Raw genomic sequence first — 23,290 nt, forward strand, 5'->3', positions numbered from 1 at the left:
GGGGGGGGGCATGTAGCAATGGACACGGGCTGGGTTGGAACCCAGGCTGCAGGCTGTTGTCAGCCTCTGTGTTTGACATCTTTTTCGAGAATTTGTGATAGAGATACAGGAGCAAACTGATGACTTTAGGTGGAAAATATATCATGTTGTTTTAAAATTTAATTGCAAGTGTTTGTACAGTTAACAGTAAAAATAAGTTTGGCTCATCTACCTGCATGCGTTGTTACCCCTTCTGACTGGGTGTAGATGCTGAGTAGGTATCTTTATGAATACAAAGTTATTAGAACCAGAATAATCCTTTAACATCGACATTGTGCCAACTTTGGCTTTACACACACCTGCCCAGACAAACTCTCACACAAAGAGACAGAGTAAGACTGCTGCTGAAGCTTTAACATCCCTAATGCCCAGAACTCAGGGATCCACACAAAGACTGATGAGGACAGAGCCAGACATTAGTATTCCAGCTCGGTATCCACTCAGAGTGAAACACTGGACGAGACCCTGCAGGAGCATAAAGCTCCTCCAGGCTAAGGCTCCTGAATGTTGCTCCCCCTCTCCAGTCACCCATTCATCTGACTGAGAAACAACGTTCTCCTTCAGTCACCCTGTGGCTCAGGCTGGGCTGAAAAAAAAGAGAAAAGAGTTTACTCAAGTGTTTTCACTGACTAGAAATGGGCAGCAAACAGCAGACCTCAAAAGGTTTCTGCAAATTACAATCAGGGATTTCCGCTCTTATACAGTGTCAGTTACAGATGAAAAAGAAATGTTTAAAGTTCAGGTTTTAGCCCAGTGCAACTCAAACAACAGTAAGTTGCCTTCGTTTTATGCATACAAATAGTTTTGGTTTCATCTTTCCACACTGAGATATTCAACATTTCTGCTTCCACCAAAAATGCCTCGGATCTGGATGTGCTCACATCATTTAAGTCATATTTTCATTCACTGTTTATTTACTGTAATATTTCTGTCTTTTAGTGGCCTTTGACAAATACAATTTTCCATAAGCCCTGGGCCGTCACTAGGACCTGACTGACTTCCCAGCTTGACAAAAGAAGTGAGTCTGTAGGTGAGTTATGTGGCTGCAGATATCTCACACCTGTCTGCAATAGTGCCAAGAGGTTCTGGACCTCTAACTGCACCGAGTATTTCAAGTAAAAATTTTGCAATATTGGCTGAGTGCAGGGCACATTAATATGATATGACGGAGTCCAGTGGGTAAATATTTAAGTCAAATTCCAAAACAGTCATTAACACCAAAAGCCAAGAAAAGTTGTGGAACTTGTGCAAAATGAGGAATCAGGAAAAATATCCACAGGTCAACTAGCTTACTCTACTGTGACTAATCTGGTGAGTCCAGAAGTCGGTGACTATTCAGCCTCATCATTCATTGCAAGGCCATATGTTCTAAAGATTAAATTTAATATTTTTTATTAAGATAAACAGTTAATTATTAATAACAATAATTAAATAATAATATAAAATATCTTTGGAACTACATATTAACACCCTTCTTAATATGTCAGGCGATTTTAATAAAAACAAGAATAAAATAAAGAATCAGTCATACTGTTGTGTTTCATCTGTCCCACTACTGTGTTTCAAACAACGGACAACTTCAGTTCAAAGTCAAATTATATCAGAATTGTTCCACATTTGTGCCAAGGAACACCTGGTATCTACAGACCACACATGTGAGATGTTGATCACAACGGAAAATATTTTATATAATGACGTTTATCTTCTCTCCCCGACGCGGGTTTGTAATGGGTCTGTAGTACTGAACAGTCTCAGGAAGTGCATACAGCTATGACATCACTTACTACACTGCTTTAGAGCTAAATTCTGTCACACAGTACTATAGTGAGTTTAGTTCATACTTTTTAAAGTTGTACATGCCTTCTTTTAAATAGCTGATAGTTTGGTAACGTATAAAAGCTGAGAAGGTGGAGAAGGCAGGAGCCTTATCATGTTGGCGTACGACTATATCCTGGAGGCAGTGCATAACAGTGTACATTTGATTTGTATCAAACTCAAAAGTATCAGCAGAAAAGATGAGTTTCATCTTTCATGGCCAGCAACAGTTTTAACAGGGGCAGTCTTCTTTACCAGAATACCAGGGTCTGTAGCTTGGACACTTTCACAAGGAACCATAGTAAACGTCCCTGTTCCACACTATACAGTGACACTAACAACGACTGAACAACAAAGACAAGAGAACCAATCAAGAAAACATGCAACAGACCTGAATCCGCATTCACACAAAACACATCATGTTTACTTAACATCTCACTAATAAATGGATTAATCAGAGAAATAAATAACTACTAAAAACACAACAGTATCCTCTTTCAAAGTTGCTCTGGAACAAGACCAGGACAAACCTAGTATCTGTCTGGACCTCTGGTCAAATCCTGATTTTATAACTGTGACACTGTCTGACAAAGTCACCAAACACATAAATGAAAGACAAAGACTGAGCTGTGATCTCAGCTGGATTTACTGTAACATGATCAGAGAGAAAGTTAGAAGAGACAGACTGTCTTTGTTATTCAGTCTCTCACACAGAACACAGCCTCCAACTGGATCCACAATAGTTTAGTCTTTTTCAACTCCAGAACGTCACAGACTTTTATTAGAGACAGGTCTTTATGTCTAACTCCCTCTGATTGATATATAGAGTTGGTCATAGTCGTTAGTATGAAGCCTCTTCCCGATGAATTCTCTCTCTCCTTCCCTCTCTCCTGCTCTCTCTGTCTTGTGTTTAGCTATTCCTCTGCCTCCTTTAGTAATAATGATACATGGAATCAAAGCAGTTTATTTGCTGTAATGGAGGCAAGGCTCAGTGTATTGGAAGCGCTCCTCCTCTTCCCTGCAGTTCCCAGAGCAGCTGGGAAATCAAAGTGGATCTGTAGACTGTGGCTCTGCACTCCACTGATCAGTGGTGGAAATATCATCACTCAGTCAGTCAGTCAGTCAGTGACATTGGAGATTACAGGACTGGCCCTGCTGTTGCGGTCAAGCCAAAAACACCAGAGGTCCATTAAAATGTGTGCAGCAAATAACAGAAAAGGTGTCCCAGAGCTGCTGGGGAGCCTGGTCCCAGAAGAAACACTGGATTCTCTCTACTATTCAACACCCTATAATTAACAGCATAATAAGCACCATAGTGTCCCACCATTCAAGCAGAATTTTGCCCAGGATTACAACCCCACACTGGAGACAATCATGAAGCCTCCGCCTCACTCGCTCTGGAAGCCTGATTGGAAACAGTGGCTTTTTGAATTTTTGTGGGAAACACCAACTGGTCAGCTGTGATGTTAGAGTCCAATGACTCACTGGCAGATCCGGGAAGCAGGAGGTGAGAGAGCGCAGGATATTAAATATCAGCAGGTGCTCACATAACTTTGTTAAAACCATGAAAGGTGCTGTAGTGGATCCCAACTTTTCTAGAATATGGAAACTAAACTCCAGAGGGTTACTGAATTTAGACGGATGACAGAAATGCTGAGTCTCTATTGTTGATTATTAATCTCTTCAAACTGCTTTTTAACCATCATGCAAGTTCAGAAATGTGACTAAAAACAATGATGTTAGACATTGCACCAAACTAGATGCCACAGCACTGTGTCACTGCAGTAACACTCATAAAAGGTCCACAAAGAAAACTTAACTAGCACATTAAAAGCTGCCACCTGGTCTTTACACAGCACAACATCTAGTTTTAATGAGTATATATGTCCATTGGACAATGCTCAGATATGTGCACAATGGCTCCTCAGTACTGATGCCAGACAAATGACTTGAGAAAAATAAAGACATGTGAGGCCACTGCAGTAATAGTAAAAGCTAAAAGCCTTAAATATACATTGAAAAGGGAAAACAAACACATCTCAGTTTGAATCAGGTTCACACAGGGATCGTTTTAAAGAGAGACGGTAATGTCAAAAGCCACTGTCAACAGCAGCTTTTATTGTCTGACACAGAGGGAAACTCATTGTCATCTAAAAAAAATCAACAATTACTAGCTAGCACAACTCAAACATACACACAAGCACATTGACAGCAGGCCCACTGATCAGAAGTGGGCACTGGAGTCACATGTGGAGTCACATTTTAAGTCCAGGTACAGCTACGGATATTAAACTTTGTGGGTTCTGAAGGATGATTCGGATAAAGACCTTGAATTGAGATTAAATCCGTTGTTTTAAACACACACACAGCCATGGGCATCAATCAGCTGCTGAAACATCATCCACTCTCCTGGTTTCAGGACTGATTTTAACATAAAAGCAGCACAAGGTCAAACATGCAGAGAGAGAGATTAAACTATAAAATAATGTCTGCTGAATAAAAAAACCTATGAACTGATCAAACATGATTCATTTTTACAGATTAAAGAACCTGCATATTCACACAGCTATTTTCAGTTATTGTGGCTGATTAGATCTTCTCAGGCTGTAGGCACCATGTGCCATGTAGTGCTGGCCAAAAATGAATGACTGATTACTTTGAACTGGTATTTTTGCAAGTTTGATATGAATCAAGTTTACACTGGTACACTCATACTGCCTCCGGGAAGTAGATGTATACCTGCAGTCTACAGTCTGACACTGAAAAAACTTACCAAACTAACTGTCAGCCATATGAATAAAAGCATGACAGTCTTAAATAGTGTTACAAACTGACTACTGACTGAGTACTGCTGAACTAAGTGAGGTGTAACTTGCTTTAGCAGTGCAGGTGGTGACTGACTGAAGTTTTCCCCTCAGGGCAGGCTGTACACTGATGAAAGTCTCAGAAACAGCTGGAGGGCGACTTGGAGCTTGTTAGCCTGTTGATATTATTCTTGATTTCTTCAGCTTTACTGCCTGTTAATAGTGTTAAAAATGTTATTAGCTGTCATTACTATTTTTTTTTTGTAGGAGCACTACAGTTGCCATTACATTACTATCGCTGTTACTGCCGTTACTATCACTATTATTAATATTGCTATCACTGTACGTTCTTGTTCTTTTCCTCTGTGCTCTCTCTTGCTCTCTCTCTCTCTCTCTCTCTCTCTCTCTGTCTCTGTCGCTCTCTCTCTCTTTCTCCAACCCAACCGGTCGAGGCAGATGACCGTCCACCCTGAGTCCAGTTCTGCTCGAGGTTTCCGCCTTTTAAAAGGAAGTCTTTCCTTGCCACTGTCGCATAGTGCTGCTCTTGGTGGGAGTTGTTGGGTCTCTGTAAATAATATTGTAAAGAAAAGGTCTAGACCTGCTCTATTTGGAAAGTGCCCTGAGATAACTTATGTTGTGAATTGGCGCTATACAAATAAAAATTGACTTGACTTGACTAATAACTTTTGCATTTTGATTTACATACTTTTATCATCTCCAAAGCATAGAAGGCATATATTATAATCCATTGTACTTCTTCTTCTTCTTAATATGTGTCTGGTGTACTGTACAGAAGACATATATTATTATCCTGCATACTTCTTCTTCATATTATCATTCCTCTTCTGTATAAATCTTGGTGTGTCTCAGCTAGGTAAGAGGAGCTGACTGTAGGCTCTGTGGTAGAAAGGTTAAGCAGTTTCTACCAACACACATACAAACACACACGGTTGTATCACCAGCCATGCTTCAGGTATGCCACCATCACATCCAGTGTCTGGCTAAAATGCTGTGCTCTCTCACATCCATCTGCAAAAATACCAAGCAGCATCTGAGAACCAATCAGCTTGTGCACCAAGCAGCAGGCATGCTGTCATGATACAACATATGACTATGTCATTTTTTTTTACTTCCACTTGATAGCATTTCATGTCAGTGTCCCCTGCACTCTGTTGCCTGAGAGGTGCTCAACACCCGGTGCTCCAAAACACGAAATACTTGATACATGTAGATGTCCACAACTGGTATCCTAGGGTAAATAACACTTGAACCTCTTGGCACTATCGCACCATGTCACAACATTTAAACAGGCATGACAAATACATTTCTCCTAGGGGATAAATAAAGTCTGAATCTGAAGTTGTAAATTCTTGAACAGGAAAGTGTGAGAAAAGCAATAAAACCCAGGCTGTGCACGAGAAAACATCTAATCAGAAACACTGGGATCATATGACAGCAGTGAGACACTGAAAATGGTGATGGGGAATTATACACATAGTGGAGCATTTAGCAGCTAAAGGAGCTGGTGGAGACCAAACACAGAGCTAAAAGAGAGGGAATACTGGACTGAGATTCATCAAGTGACACAAACATCACTCCAGATGAATGATGTGCAAATAAGAAACTGTTTGCTAACATGTTTGTCATATGAATTTAAACGTATGTACTGTAACAGACACCAGTCACTGAGACAGACTTAGAGTCCATGTCTGAACAGGGCTATAGAAGATTGGGCTGGAAGACACATGTCGTTAAAAACAAAACAAAAACAAAAACAAGAAGGAAACTAAATTCTCCTTTAACTCTGAAGTGGGTCATAAAAACAGTGGCAGTCACCAGGAATTCAGGGCAAGACATGCTGAGCAACACGTTCACCACGCGCTGACCTTCATTCTACATGTGGAAGATTTCTGTTCCAGCAAAAGTCCATTTACCCATGTGTAGACTTACATGCTTAGATGAGACGGAGTACCAACATGTATGGGAGCTGGATTGAAAGTAAGGTAAGTGTGTGTGTTTCTTTTCTCTGCTGACCCTGAGCTCTGTGCAAACAGTTGTTGAGAGAGAGCTCTTTTACTGGCTCCAAGTCAACACCACACTCACACTTCATTTCAGACTGAGGAGGACACACAGGTTTGTGTTGAACCATCCTCAGGTTTTCTGAGGATGGTTCAACACAAACCACAGTTTGTAAAGAGGCTCTTGTGTGATAAATCATGCTCCGGTTTTTCCAGCGTTTGGAGTCATCTGTGCTGCTCTATGCCTGAAGTCGACAAACCACTTTAGTCAGAGCTTTCTTCATCAACAGATTTGGGCACAGAGAGCAGAGGCTCACAAAAGAGGCCGGGCTAATTGTCCTCCCTCCCTTACTCCCTCCCTCCCTCTGCTGTTCCCTCCACTGTAACGTCGCTGCCACTGCCACCCAGTGTATTTCCATGACAACCTGGGGATTGTAAGAGCGGTATGGAAACGTCAAACACTTGGTGGGCTCGCATCATTGCACACAAAAGGCCAGTGACCTACATGTGGAGCAAGGATGAAGGCTTTTCCCAGAAGAACAGGCCCAGCAGAGCAGTCGAGGACGGGACAGCAACAGAGTGACTGCCTCCCTCTTTTCTTTGTTTTTTTTTTTTATCCCACCCAACTGCTCAGCTGCAGAACAGTTCTGAAATGATGTTGACTCCTCCAGCCTGTAAACCTGTTTCATGAGATACATCTTGATCTCTCAGGGCAGTAACATGATGTGACAGTGGAGCAGCTGTGAAGGAGAAAATACAGTTTTAGAAACTCTTTAGGAATGAATTCTGCACTTGCGTCATAAAGTATGAATGGTTTTAATATAGTTTCTTACACCCCTGTGTATACTGCAGTAACATGTACAACAGGACTTCAGATATATAAGTTAGAAAAGGCTCAGGGGGAACACAGAGCTGCGGCTCCCCGTAAACAAACATTCCTGGCTAGTCAGCGATCGGGGGCCTTGTTTGTCTGGCCTAATCTAGCAACAGCAGATCGTCTTTATGGCCGCCTCTTGGCCATCAATCAGTTAGGCTACTGAGGAGCTGGCTGACAACAGTAGGGGTCACGCCATCGCCATGGAGCCTGCCTTTAAAAGCAGCCATATAAACGATATAGGGTGTTGGCATGAGACAAAGAGAAAGAGAAAGACAGCTGGGCAAAAGGGACGGGTCTCCCAGGGTGAACTGTGTCCTCTCTGGACAGAGCTGAGCTGAGTCAGCCCCTCAGACTTCAGACAGAACAGCACAACAGTTCAGTCTGACAGCTTATGATGTGGGACAGATTTGGCTGATTAGATGTTTTAGCATTTTTGTAGAATTGACCAGAATCTTTATCAATATTCTCATCATCCCCTCTCTCTCTCCAACTTTCCCATCTCTCTCTCAGTGTGACGATAACAAAGGCAGTAAGCTCAAAAAATCACCACAGTTGTCTTGTCCTACTAGCTAACCACTGCTAAACACGCATTCACTTGGGTTTACTTAAGATTTTCTGAAGATGTGAGTTCTGGAGTGAAGCTCACTGGCTGCTCATGAAACCACTATCCTCCATTTTCTGTCTCTACACATGTTAAAGGTTAAAGCAAGTCGAGTGTCCACATGGTCACTGGAACAGTTTGGGCTTTCTGGAATCATTCCTCCTATTATCTGAATCTGCAGCAACTTGTACAAAGTCATAGATCTCAACACCAAAAACATGTCTGTTTTTTTTACATCAAGATCCAAACTTTATTTTCTGAGAAATGGGTGAAAATGATGGAGAATGCTCTGTCTCACATGACACAAATTTCTGGATTAGCCACTTAAATCGGATCAGCACCAGAATTGAATGGGTTCCTCCCTGGACCATGTCCCATCCCTCAACCAAGTTTGATGTTAATCGGTTCAGTACTCTGTGTAAACCTGCTAACAAACAGACAGACAGACAGACAGACATACAGACAGACAGACAGACAGACAGACACGGGTGGTGCAGAAGTAATAAGCATAACTTAAGTAAGTATAAGTAGAATTCAGAGCATCAGTGTCCATATAACAGAATCAATAGACAAGATATGTCTACCTGAGATTAATCAAGTCCTTAATTAGGTTCCAAAAACAATTCAGAAATACCAAAGTTTAGTTTTTTTCAGTGAAAGAGAAGCAGCACTTTCAGATATCCAGGTGAAAGATGAGGACAGGTAAGTTTGTAATCTGTTTAAAAGACCTTTATAAATAAACAGGATCTTCTTCTTATATAAAGGGAGGTGCAGTCCATGTTCTGATTGACAAGAGTACAACAGTGTGTTGTATGTGTCACCTGTTACACGTGTGACATAAAAACATAAAAACATGAGAAGAGAGCAGTGTTAAAAACTTTTTGTAAGCAGCTTAAGATAAGATATAAAAAAAGAGAAGCTGCTGCAACAGAGTGCGCCGCCACCTTGCATCTGACAAACAGACTAGCTGACTGACTAACACTGTCTTTCTCAGGCTATGTCCACTCGGCTACGTTTTCATTTTAAAACAGTGTTTTAGAACAAAACTCAGACGTTTTAGCTATGTATCAGAAATACTCTCTGTCCTGTAAACACATATAACATGACCATTCAAATACACTGAGCATGTGCGAGCCGGTGTAAACAGGAAGTAGATTGTCTCCTCTACAGTTTGTTAGTTACAGTAAATCCTCTGAAGGAGGAACAGCAAAGACAGTCGTAGCATTAAAATACAGAATGTAAGTGAACAACAGCTGCTAGCAAAGACAACAAGGTCAGTAACACTGTAACTCATTATCATCTTGTATTCACCACTGGTAGTCCAGGCTGATGAGAGCCAATCAAGAGAAACCGTGGGTGTGACGTCATCGTTTCCAAAGGTCTCAGTTTCTGTCTGTCAGGACTAACATGGCACAGGCAGCGTTTCCAAAACTCAAGGGGATGGCAGGAAGAAACGAAAAAAGTGATGTGATTTAAAACTAAGACTATGAGAGTGGGTCTTTACCATGAAGAGGAATCGTAGATAAACATATTTTAGCGTAGTCTTAGATATCTCCATGGATGAGCTGTTAGAGCTCAGCTGGACGAAACAAAGTTCTAAAAAGTGACTGTAAAAATTCACATCACTGTTTTTATTCCTCCGTGACAGCCAGAGCCAGACATTTTGTTTTCAGGTTGTTTATCTGTCCGCCCCATTCTCTTGGACTGAAGGACAAACTGATTAGAATTTGGTGGCTAAAGGTCAAAGGCCTCAGAAAACACTTTTTAGCCATAACGCAAGACTTCACATAGCAATTATAAGAACATTTAACAGACATGGTTCATATTTTATATGACTCTGGATAAACAGGGATGTAACCTGAGACTAAACTGAGTGGAGGAGGGAGACAACCACAAGGAGGTGATTCTAGTTTTAACAGTATTTGGAGCTAAATGTTGCTATTTATTTCAGTATGCACCACTTTACAATTGGTTCCCCATAATCACAGAGTCATATATGGTGTCAAGAGATTTCAGAGTGAAATTTGAAGAATGCAAATAGATGACATCAGCATGATCAAGGACTGAGTCAAAGAAAATCCACATCCACTTCTTCATTAAAGAATAAAGACTTTAATAGGGTACTGTGCAACATATGAGACAGGAGAGGCTGACATGTTTTTGTGACCTGTTGAGAGATGAGCTATTACATGTGTGTATATATTATATGAGCTGGTGTAGGTCTTCTCTATAGTGAGTCCTCAGAGGAAATGGAAAGCAATAGGAAAGTCCAACCAGAGGATGAAGGAGGCAGCTGTAAAGGGAGGATGGGAGGATGTAAACTCTGAACCTATTGTCCCTGTGAGACCACGCTGGGTTCATGTGACGGGGACTTCCATCACCACGCACATCATTAACCATATGATGGCATATATTTCTGAACAATTTGTTTATTTTCTTCAGGAACAGTTGTAACAGTTTATTTAACAGTATACTTTTATTTCACTTCTGAATGATCTCAGCCCAGTGACAAAAAACACCTCAGTACATTTAAACAAGAAAGAGACAATCTGAGGTTTTGTTCTGAAATATTAACATTTGTTACAACACTTTATACTTCTACTCCACTACATTTATTTTACAGCTACAGTTAGAAGTTTCTCTGCAGGTTAGATGGGTTATATATATATATAATGAATAATATATAAATATATAATATAATAATGAATATATATATATATTATATATATATAATGAATGTTTATGATGAATATAATGCAGTATGAGAAGTGAAGCTCGACTCAGTGTGGTAACTCTTGACATTGTTACACTGACACCCGGTGGCAAAACACTGCACAGCTCTGCTATTTTTTGAATGACTGTTACACCACAGTTCTGCTTTATTTCATTTTCAGCTCTCAGTAACATAACACCTCACATTTCAACACACCCACAAAACAACACCTATATTTGTGTTTTGTATGGGTGTGTGTTTCTTAATGGTCACAGAGCTGATATCCTTCATCCCTGGCTCCAGTCTGCAGGCAGATCTCACAACATGGACTTCATTGATAATTTGAACTTGTTCTGACATTGTGCTTCTCTCTTTATACATTCCTTATTTATTATTCATTCCTTGCATGGTCAAACACCCCAGTATATTGCTGACCTCGTGATCGTGCTTTTCAAGCTGTGGCACCTAATTTATACACTGCTCTCCTCTTGTCCTTGTGATCCCTGGACTCCTGTGAAACGTATTGCTTTTTATTGTCCTACTTTGTCTGTGTTTGGAACATTTGTACATTTTATTGATGTAAAGCACCTAGTGATTTTGTTTCTGTGAAATGTGCTACACAAATAAACTTTAACTGTAATAGTAATAGAACAATAGAGTAGAACAATAAAAAAAACCCTGTAAGTATTTACATGAGTAAAGACAGGAAGTCAAGTCACATAATCACTGAAGGTCACTGAAGGTCACTGAAGGTCACTGAACTCACTGTTGATGAAAGTGTTTGAGACATGGAGCATGATCCTGCTGGAAGGAGCCATTAGAAGATTGTGAACTGTGGCCATGAAGGAGGAACACGGTCAGCAACAACACTCAGATACACTGAGACATTCAGACCATGATTGATTGATTGATTGATTGATTGTTTGATTGCTTGCTTGATTGATTGATTGATTGATTGATTAATTGATTTATTGTCATATTCATCCATCCAGCACAACCTCCTCCTGATGTTGACTTTGTCTCTCAGCGAAGAAGGAAGAAAGAAAGAAAGAAAGAAAGAAAGAAAGAAAGAAAGAAAGAAAGAAAGAAAAGGAAATTTGCTTATGCAGTTTTAATGTAAGTTTTGCCTTTGAGGTATTTTACTTTCAGTTTATTTATTTATTCATTTATTTTTTGTTTTTTGGGAGATTGTGTTCTGTTATTCTGATATAAATCTAATTCCACACATATCCAAAACTTTATACACATTAATACACATCGACTAATGTAAATGCACAGAACCTGTACACGTTAATCTCATCCTCTACCACCATAAATGAATTTATGTAGCACAGCATTTAGCTAATCATTGCCTCGATTGCCATGATTTCTCCATTCATTAATTACTTGAAACAATTGTTCTCAATATTCTCATCATTTTTTTATTGATTATTTCAGGAGATATAAGCTAAATATCTGAAATATCTAAAAAAAACAAAAGGGGGACATTGTACAGTATATTGTTTCTTTTTTTTCTTTCCACTGGTAATTTTTTGTTGCTTATAAGAAAAAAGTACGGTAAAATAAAAAAACAGAAAAGTGTGTGTATGTGTCACAGAGAGATCACAGCATTGCACTGTAACCTCATTTCATTTCCTCTGCAGGTCCCTCTTCAGCCACTGGGTGGTGCTCTGGTGTAAGACATGAAAGGTGCATTAGATATTGGTGGCATACACTCTGTGTGTGGATATCTGTGTGCATGCTGAATGGACGCTGTCAACATCTGTCTCAGTCGTCCAAGCGTCTCTCTGCCGATCAGAGAGCAAACGGGTTTCCTGGTGACTGGCAGTCACCTACAGCCGCTCTCTGCAGAGATGACTAAGGAGGAGGTAATTACAGGAGCAAGCAACAGGAAACAGATGAGCAATTATGAGAATAGAGGTTTGCACTTAGCCTGCACATTGCCCCAGTGCCATCGCTGCAATCCATGATGCGATCCAGAGCAGCCACAAACAGATGAACTCCTCATTACACCTGGAGAGCCACAACACCTGAACAAGTCAGGGTCAAAGCCTGTGCTCCTCAAGACCACCTGTCATTCCACTGATCAATTTCCAAGGACCCATAACTTTATTAAGAAATATGCTTTACCATGCTGCCATGGTCCAGATGGTGTGTTGGTTGGTGAGGGCCTGGAGTTTTAGACTGAGTCTGTCAGATCTGAATATGTCCACTGATACTCAGTGATTGTAAATGGCATGTGTGGCCCTCTCTCTTGAAAATCTTATCTGTTGTCCCCTTCACTTTTAGTTTTTAAGCCTCTGTCCATTCAACAGAGTCCAGAGAAGAGGAGTTGATGAAGATGTAGATATTCCTGCTCAAACAGCAGAGTGGTGCTCTGCAGCGGGGTCTTGCTTTATTACTGTTGACAATCAATATCATCCTAAAGAGAGACAACAGAACTGGACATCAGTCACAGACAGTAAACCCAGTGCTTTTTGTAGATGTAAATTAAATAATTGAATGAATACTGGGGGAGACTTGTTGCAACAAGTCTTATTTCTCCAATCAGAAACATGTTAGAGTGATGACAGTCATACTGCACATACTCAGTTAGACCCTCCCCTCACCAGGAAGACCAATGACACGGCATTTAGTGGAAAAACTGGTTCTGCAGGAGAAAGTCTTTTTTTTCACGAGCTGTATTTTCGTAAAACTGTCCTGAGCTTTTGTCTGAATTCATTAAAACTTAGTTTGAATCTTTGTTGTGTTGACTTCTAAGTCACAGGGTTAGCATGTGTCAGTGTACGTGATGTTCTATCATGGCTGACAGGGTGGAGATGGTTGTAACAAGTTATGGTAACTGTCTCAGAGGTGAGCAGCCAAATCACAACCGACCACACAACAGTGTGTTTCTAAATTCTAGTTCAAAATAGATCAAATATTAAACTAAGTTTGTCCAATAGCAACAGATAAAACAATAATTGCTCCTTTGACTACCTTAGAGAAGCATGAAACATGATCCTTTCATGATATAACACATAATATATTTGTCTGTTCTCTTCATCATAAGCAATAAAATAAATAAATTGTGGCTATTTTGACTCAAGGTAGTTTCAGTGTTTTACACAAAACAAAACTCAAAAACTGTTCTTTGATAAATATTATTAAATGATTAAATAATACTATAATATCATTGTTAAACAATGTAAAGTATTTCCCAGAATATTATGCTTATTGAGAAAAAAACATGGCTGATTACATTGTGACCATCATTTCTCTAAATACAGGTTTCAAGTCAAACACAGGGATAAACATTAGTTCACGTGTCTGAATTGAGCTGAACCAGGATATACCTATCACCTGATATATCAACATGTTAATTCAAATTAACTTACTGATTCTATCAAACTGATGTCAGAGACAGGTCAGCTACAGTAAGAACCACTGTGCAGTAAAGGTGTAGGTGTCCTGGCTGTATCTCACAGGTGGTAGACCCATGCAGAAATATAATATATGGCATATATGCCATATGTTTCCATATATGTCACCTATAAGGTTATCACCTTATATATATTATTATCAGATATATACGTCCTTTGGATACATGAAGATATAAGTTTATAACATATGAAATATCCACAGTAAAATTAAAGTTTATCTAAACAACAAACTTATTAGAATTCTATGTTTCTACATGATTTTCTTAATAATTTCTTATTAAATTTAAACATACATGTCTGTCTTTTATATTTACATATATAATATGAAAATATGTTGACAGGCTTTGGGATGGATATATATTTATGTAACATATGTCTACAATATAACATACATAAACATACGTGACATATATGTCATTATAGTTAAGTTAGTTCCGAGCATGTAATCTGATTGGATGAGAGTCATTCCATGAGTGCTTATATAGAGTATAACAGCACTGGGACTTTTAACTACATGTATCCCTCGGCTTAACCATTAAGTAGCTTTACGTTAACGGTCGTTATCTATCTTAGATTGTAACAAACTTTGCAAAGATGAATATATTTCTAGAAATAACATTTGAATGAAATGATGTGTGGTCATCCGAAGCGGATGAATGGAAGAAGCCTGGGTACTTCAGCTCACACCTGAGGTTACGTGATGTGTTGGCCTTACCAAATAAATGATGAAAGAAACAAACAAATTATAATGTGTTGTTGCTTATGTAACTAAGATGGTGCTCATAGAACTGTTGTATAAAAGCAATATCACACTGAGGTTGTGATGTTGTACTGAATATCAGCACAGCTGTGATTGTCTTCGATACTCGGCCTGCGGCTTTGTGCCTATGACCGAAGCATTTGAAATTTATAAACTGAAGGAGATTCTGTAAATACAGCGAGCTGGGAGCTTAAAGGAGCTATTTGTAAGTTTAGCTATTGCTACATAGCTATCGTTAGCATTAGCAGCTGTTTACTCACCAGTCTAGAAGAGAAACGTTGTGAGTTCAGCAACAAACTTCATTCCTTTACTCACCAACGTCTGTGTGTTTCAGGGTCTATTGTAGTGGCTCAACCGTCGCTCTTTCATTTACAGCTGCTTGATCACCTTACCAAGGTTCTCATCGTTAACTAAAACTAACAAAATAACGAAAAACTACATGTGAGAAACATTTTCGTTAACTGAAATAAAAAATAAAAAAACAAGGATTTATAAGAAAAAATAAAAGTAAATATATATAATAAATAACTAAAATTGTATTGTGTGAGAAAATGTCTTTAGTTTCAGTCTCTGTGAGTTTGTTTCATACATCAGCCTGTAGTATTTTGGGTGGATATGAAATACATCTTCAGTTTGTCAGCTGTGTCAGATGGAGCAGTATCTCATAGCTGATTGGCTCTCAGTGTATGACCAGCACATGTGACCTTTAAGTGTCCAAAACATTCCCTGTATTAACTATGTAAAGTATGTTATGGTTAATTACCTGCAGTGATGAGCCACAGAGCTGCAGCTGGACAGTCCAATTGGTTGATGAGTTAATTTTGAGTTAGCTCATCTAAATGACACGGTTTGATGTTTGCTTGAGTTTTTATTACACAAAACTTTTTCTGACCTTTTTGAACCTCTCCCCTGACAAATATACCGCATATTACAAAAAAATAGAAATAAATGAAACTAACACTAAAACTAATGAAGCTTAGTGAAGAGTTATCTGCCATTTCTTCACAAGTCACAAGCACTGGTTTCTCTATAAGCTCCACCCGCTCATTCTTGTTTCATCCAATCACAACCTGACTCAGTGGCTTTCAGCCAATTACTTGTAAGCTATCAAACTTTAAAATTGTTCTCTCACTCTGCTGTCATTTCAGTACCGTGATCACTCGGTGACCCAACTCCACCCTTTCACCTCAACCATGGACGCCAGACCGTCTCCAATCAAACCCTCCAATCAGAAGTTCCCTCTCATGAAGCTGTTTTGTCCTCCAGCTCCATGTCTCATCACCACCACTAGTGTCAAGGCTCCAGGGGAAGATTCCTCCAATAGGGAAGAGCTTAAACCTATGAACCACTTATCCACTTCCTGCCAGGATTTAAGCACCAAAGTCTGTTCCTCCTCTTTACAATAAATTTCATTTTACCTTAATTTCTCATAGTCTCTTATTAGTATCTCCTGATTGAAATAAAAACTAATCTAAAATGAAGCTTTTCAAAAAATAAAAACCAAACTAAACGAGCAAACCTGCTTTAAAAACGAATTAAAACTGAAAACAAAAAGTCAGAACAAAGTGAAAATAAAAACTAATGAAAAATCGAAAACTATTTGACTTTTCACTTTACAACTACAGGCTGAGGTCTGAGGCTCAGAAAGACTCGTGTCCACATCTGTCAATTAAGATCTTATGGCAATGTACTGTCCATATTGTTGTTCAGACTTTATTAAAACATCTGGTAAACAGTGTCTTAAGTCCTGTTGGCTATTTATACTCTGACTTGCCTGAATTCTCCCCTCTGTTTTTGACTTTTGCATGTGCCCCCGCCGACTGAAGACTCAGAGGCCATGTGGAATGAGGTGTGCCTCTGCTGATGAGGGAGAGATTGAAGGACCTACACACATTTCCTGTGTCTCTCCGGGCTTCTGAGGAGATCTGCTGCTTACTCAGGAGTGAAAGCCTCAAATTAAACTGTTTGTGCTGACAAAGGACAAATGGGATTTTTCCTTTGCGCAAACGGTGCAGGATTGTGTTGGCTTGCTCAAAGTGTCAGAGAAAAAAAGTCTCCTGCTCGACACCTCTAATGAAATATGCACGTGAAATTTAGACCTGCATATTGCTGCCAATGTTTAGGTTTTACATGTATAAAGAGGCAGCGAGGAAGAGAACAGGGGAGGAGGGAGAAGAGAGATAAGGCGAGATAGAAGAGGGGAGCAACAGAGAGAGAGAGATGCCGCTCCTCTCTCATGTGTATAGAAATGTCTTTTGTACCCTTGAAGTAAGAGTAAATTGAATATTCATGAGTGAGTATGAATAAGTGCTCTGTCAGCTGCCGGTGTCACTGATAGATGAGGGGTGGGTCTTCATGGAGCTCCACTGGCCAGCCACAGTCCTCGACAGAGAGCCGGGGGGGGGGGGGGGGTACAGGTACAGAGCAGCCTGGCCCAGGAAACAGGCAGGTTAGAGGGGTTAACTTCAACCCGTACAGACCATGAACTCCACCGAAGGTGAGGCCGGTGTTGACTTGACAGTTTCAAGCTTCACTGACTGGAGATCAGTGGAGCTAAAAGCCACAAAAAGCGGATGGAGGAGAGAGATTCTTTTCCTTTCACACACGACTGGCCTGAAGTCTCCTCTGATTCCTGTTTTCCAGTCAGTGATGGTCCAGAAACCCCCTCTAATTTCCTCTGACAACTTCTCACAGTTGCTTCTCAATCCCCAGTGTCTACCTCCTCCTCCTCTGCCTCCCCCGCCACCTCCTCCTCTCCCCCTCTGCGAGAGAAGAAGGCCCACACACACACACACACACACACACACACACACGCAAAAACTGATAATTTCACCGCTGATATTTTGATATGATAATTTTATTCATGATGCCACTCCTCGGCCGCTGCGCCGCTCGTCTGTACAAGTGTAAATGAGGGGGGTTCCAAATGTAAAATGTTATGCTGAGGGGGATCAATGAGGCGCTGTGGCCAAAACAAGGCAATATACAAAATGAGTTGTGTTCCAGTATGCAGACTGGCCTGGCCCACACCGACTCCAGTCAGCGAGCCTGGCTCCTCCAACACACACCAGATGGCCTCATCCTCAGGCAGAGAGCGAGAGAGAAACACAAAGAGAGAGAGAGCACTGGTGCATCATGTCCCAGAGGTGCCAGGTCCCAGTCACTCGAACTTACATCCAACAATGTGCCTGGATGCTACTGGAGCTCAAGCCCCAATACCAAAAAATGTATATAATAGGTGGCCTGATCGCATCTCTTCACTCATCCTTCCATCTTGTTACATGTTACTGACATCTCGTTAGCGTCTGAAATCAGTGGAACCTGCAGAATACTCCCATCGGTGTGAAACAGGCTTTCTGTTAAAAAAACGTGTCCTCTAACATGAATAAATAACACACAGACTTTAAAACATTTGTATATTTACCATGAATGTTATAAAATACTGTAGAAGTGTATTTTACTCTGTGTGCCACATGAGAGGGAAGAGAGAGGAAGTAACACCAACCTCCCTGGAGATCTCTGATAATCAAAACTACCATCTTATTGAAGAGCAATGATACCACATTATTCCAATAAGCTTTAAGACCTGCAGGAAGGTAGAGCAGGAGCTGCTTTCACAGCGATATGTCAGACTAGTCTGTAGTGTTGGTCCAGTCTTACTTTGGTTCATAGATTAAATAAAGACACAAAAATAATCATTGACTCATTTTAAGACAAAAACATTAGACACCTTACCCCCAGACTAATTCATGTCCAATGTTGCCATGGTAACAATCAATGACACCTGCGCTGACCAGAAGCACCCAACAACAAAAAACTGGACAACGTGGCTCATAATTTGTGGTTTGCTAACATGTTATGGAGAGAGCAAAGAGAAGGAAAGAGAATTTAGACCAAATCCGACTTTTCTTTTTTTTGTTTCACTCTTCAAGTAAAACGTCTTGTAGCTGTTGAATTCTTCCTAATGCAAACATGTTCTGCTGAGGGTAAACTGAATAGTGTTTCCTTTGTTGGCTGTTTTTTTATATTGAAAAAAATCTTAACTGCAGAATATATAAGTAGTTAGGGCCCGAGCACCAATTATGCTGAAAATGTTTTATTTCTTCTCTGTAAAAATGTATTGCCTCTTCGAGCCTGAACATACTTGAAAACTCATGAAGGACACATAACATGTCAAGACTTACAAAAAAGTCTATTGCACCCATTTCTTAAACCTAACAGGAAGTCAGTCATTTAGAATTCCTTCTGAAATTTTGGTGCAGTTTTTGCGATTTTCTGGCGTGGTACTTTAAGAACCTCCTAGAGAATTGATCAGATGGACATCATATTTGATCAGTCTAATGTAAACACCTTTGCGATGCTAAATTGGAAAGCTTTCGATTTTTCGTTGCTCATGGCGCTGCAGTGTTTTTGCCATGAAACAGAAAGATGTTCAAATAAACATTGTTCAATCTGCTTCAAATTTCACATTTGTTAAAGTCTGGCAGTGAAGACATGCTTGCTAATATGACATCATAGTCACAGCGCCACCTACTGAAAACAAGAAGTAAACCTTGAGTGACAATCATCATTTTATTTAGATGAAGTTTTCATGGTCTGGTTTACACTTGATACACAGGAACATGATGCATGTTGGCTGCGTGAAGTGGGGTCCTGACGATGGCCCTGAGGTGCACGACGGGGTGAAAGCTGATTTAACATGTCCTTTTCAAATCCATTTTAAATATCTGGTTGTGTTTGTGCGACACAAAGTGTCAAAATTAATTTAATGATGAAGTTTGGTTGTTTACACGTGGAACGGCTTGAAGAAAGTGAAACTTGCAGATATTCTTTAAAGTTTCTAAAAGTGCCAGAAGAATATGACAGCACTTAGAAATGTGAAGAGCGGGTGTCGTTTTCATCCCCAAACGGCCGTCCAAGGCCATAATACAGATGGCCCCGCGGCCCCCTCCTCACCGCCCACTGCTCTTTGTTTTCATTCCTCTCTTTTGGTGATAATGTATTGTCTACAGGGTGTGTAATGATCCTTGAGAGCAGCCGTATACGACTAACAGGCACTTCTGTCAAACACATCACCATCGCTGCGCTCATTGATTTGTGTTGCCTTTAAAATGGGCCGTTTCCCTCCCGTGCCGGGCGCAGCCGTAATTGCATCTCGCTTAAATGATTCAACCAAGGCGCTCTGTAGCGCTTACCTCCGCCTCCCCTCCGCCTCCCCTCCTTCCACTGTCACTGTCACCCTCACTTATTTCATTATGGATTCAGCAGACTTGATAAAACAGCGGGGGTGCCCCATTCCACAGCGCTTAGCCAGCCTGGCTGAGACAAAGAAGTGGTCAAGCGGGGCAACAAATCTCACCAAATGGAGCGTTTGCTCTTTGTGCAGCCTAGTTATGGAAAACTGATAGCAGCATCCAGAATACTGAATAGGTGCATTAAATGCTGAAGAAGGGGGATTCTTCTCCTAATTGGGCGAGGGGGGGGGGAGAGTTACCCATTTTGTATCTGACAATGAGTTCTGTGAAATAGTCTAATAGCCTGTACACAGTTAAAAGGGGCAGTGCAACCTCTCCCCAACCCCTCCCTCCACTCAAAACCATCCCATCCCGTCTTCAGCTGACAGATAAACATGTTCTCTGCTGGCTAATTGCACTACCTGTTTCTATCCAGTCTCCAGTGACAGGCTGGCCGCGTCTCCGTGAAGCCTCAGATCTCCAGGACCACACGATGCCGGAGTAAAACATTCAAACACAGACACAACAGTGAAGCTGAGGAACTTCTAAAGGAGGAAGTGGAGGATTATGTAGCTTTGAATGTACTTCAAGGTGCATAATCTCATTTGTGTATCTTCCCCAAATGAGCAGCAAGGTTTGCAGCTAAAAGAGACAGCTGTTGGACAGGCGCTGATGGATTAACTAACATGACAAGTGCAGCAGGTAATGTCTAATGATATCACCGTCAACAAGAGGGGAAAGAAAGACAGACAATTTTAAAGCTAACCCAAGAATTCACATTTCAGCATAGCAGGTCTTCTCCTTTTCACAATGAAATAAAGATGTTGAGAATCAATATGCAGCCGTACACATCAATATACATGTCCTGCAGGTCCCACAAGTATTCCATGTAAGTACTGTTGTCTGAATGGACTGCAAGTGGCCATAAAAGATGCAGGCCCCCAGCTGGACACTGACTCCCTCCAGTCAGATGAATAATAGTACAAAGGGCTGCTAAATCATTGAGATAGCTGCTCTGCTCTGTCCAGACTGTGCTGGTCCAGTGCTACACCACTAACAGATCAATGCGGAGGACATAAGAGGAACCAAGGTCCAGAATCCTCCAGACGAAGCCTCAGCAGTCAGAGCTCAGGAGGACTCTCCGCTGAAGGGAAAAGTCTGATTAGTGGGAAGCATCAAAACTGACTCTGCGTAATAAAAACAGGACTGTGTTCCAATTAATCTGAAGCTGCAGAGCTCTTAGAGGTTAAAGGTGTCGGGTCCTCTCAGAGATGAGAGGGCAGACTAATGGACAAACGGTATACTCCTTCCTCAGACCTGTGATGATCATTCTGAAGCTGGATGTGGCCGGCTCATCTCACACCATTGAGGAAGTGACCCAAATACAGGGCAAGGTCACTGCAAACCGGTTTCAGAGGATGTTAGCTGAGAGCGTGGCTATAGCTGGGAGAGAAAGGGAGAGAGACAGCATGTTGTTTAAGTAAAACCCTCAAGAACATTATGATTTATTTAAGTGAGGAGAAAATATGAATAATGTATTGGCTATACGGAGCATGAATCTCTTTTGTACTAATTGTCAGGAAGGCTTGCATCCAGTGTGTGAGGGGTGGAGGGGCTGCAGGACCCGGAGATCACAGGGTGCTACGGCTCAAAGAAGCTGGTCCTAGAGCCACAGCCATTGACTTGCAAATAAGCTGAAGAAGGCTAATTAATTGGGGGGCTAATGAAAGTAGTGGTTGGGCTTGTGAAGAAATAATCTCGGACCCCCTTTTCACTTTCCCCCTCTTTTTCTGACTTTCTCTTTCTCTCTCTCTCTCTCTCTCTCTCTCTCCAGTTCACTGGCTTGATCATGCTCTCTCTTCCCACAAGATGGCTTGTGCTATTGAAGTTGATTGCAGAACGCATCAATATGTGAACAAAGTTGTTGGTGGTGGTGGTGGTGATGGGGGGTGTTAGTAGAATTAGCATTCATTTGAAGAGAACCCCCCCCTTCTCCAGCTCTGTTATTTATTCTGTAGCTTTTGGCACATTTTCTGGTTCTCCACTCCCAGGAGGAGAGACGGAGGAAGATGGAGCAGGGTGTTTAAGATGTGTGATAGGCTGTAATCGTAACTTTTGCACTTTTTCTTTCTTGTTTGCACTGGAGAGAGTCACACAGCAGCAAATAGAGAAGTCGCTCTGTCGTTCTTGTTGTGGTGGTTAGAGGGTGGGAGTGCATTCTTGGATCAGATGCTTTGCCCTGCAGTGGTCTCTGTTTTCTTTGAAGCAGTGCGACTCCTCTCAGTGGAACTCCCTGTGACTGTTGCTACTACTACGACTGCTGTGACGACGAAATCTTAACCCTTAAAAACTGTCTCTCACTTAGACTGTTGAAAATCATCATGCTCATGCTAAAATGATGCTGCAGTGATTCAGGCTACATCCGCCCATGTTTTCATTTTAAAATCCGTCACTTTTCCTATTTTTGGCGTCCACACTACTCCATGGTTTTCAAGCCCCTAAAATAGTTTTAGGCTTCGTCCACACTATGACGTTTTTGTTTTAAAACGCATCTCTGTTGCTCTTTTTTCAACTCCCTCCATGGTCTCTCCTGATTGGCTCTCATCAGCCTTGAATACCAGTAGTGAATACAACATGATAATGAATCACAGTGTTACTGACCTTGTTGTCTTTGCTAGCAGCTGTTGTTCACTTACATTCTCAATTTCAATGCTACAACTGTCTTTGCTGTTCTTCCTTTAGAGGATTTACTGTAACTAACCAACTGCAGACAATCTGCTTCCTGTTTACACTAGTGGTCATGTATGTATGTGTTTTCAGGTGTTAGTCTGGATGGAGAACATTTTCGTTTTATAACACTGTTTCTCCTCTGGCTTGCTGTGAAAATTTGAAGTTATTTAAAACTTTTCTCTCTTTCTGCAAAGTCAGGCTGTTCTGAAAACTGCCTATGTAGATGAGACTGGTCCAGTCTTGTTCAGCCTCAAATGATATGTTCACAATTATGGTC

This window comes from Seriola lalandi, unplaced genomic scaffold (assembly GCF_002814215.2).
Source record: "Seriola lalandi dorsalis isolate HSWRI2012SDOR001 ecotype SW California unplaced genomic scaffold, Sedor1 jcf7180002054883, whole genome shotgun sequence".
In the NCBI taxonomy this organism is placed as follows: domain Eukaryota; kingdom Metazoa; phylum Chordata; class Actinopteri; order Carangiformes; family Carangidae; genus Seriola; species Seriola lalandi.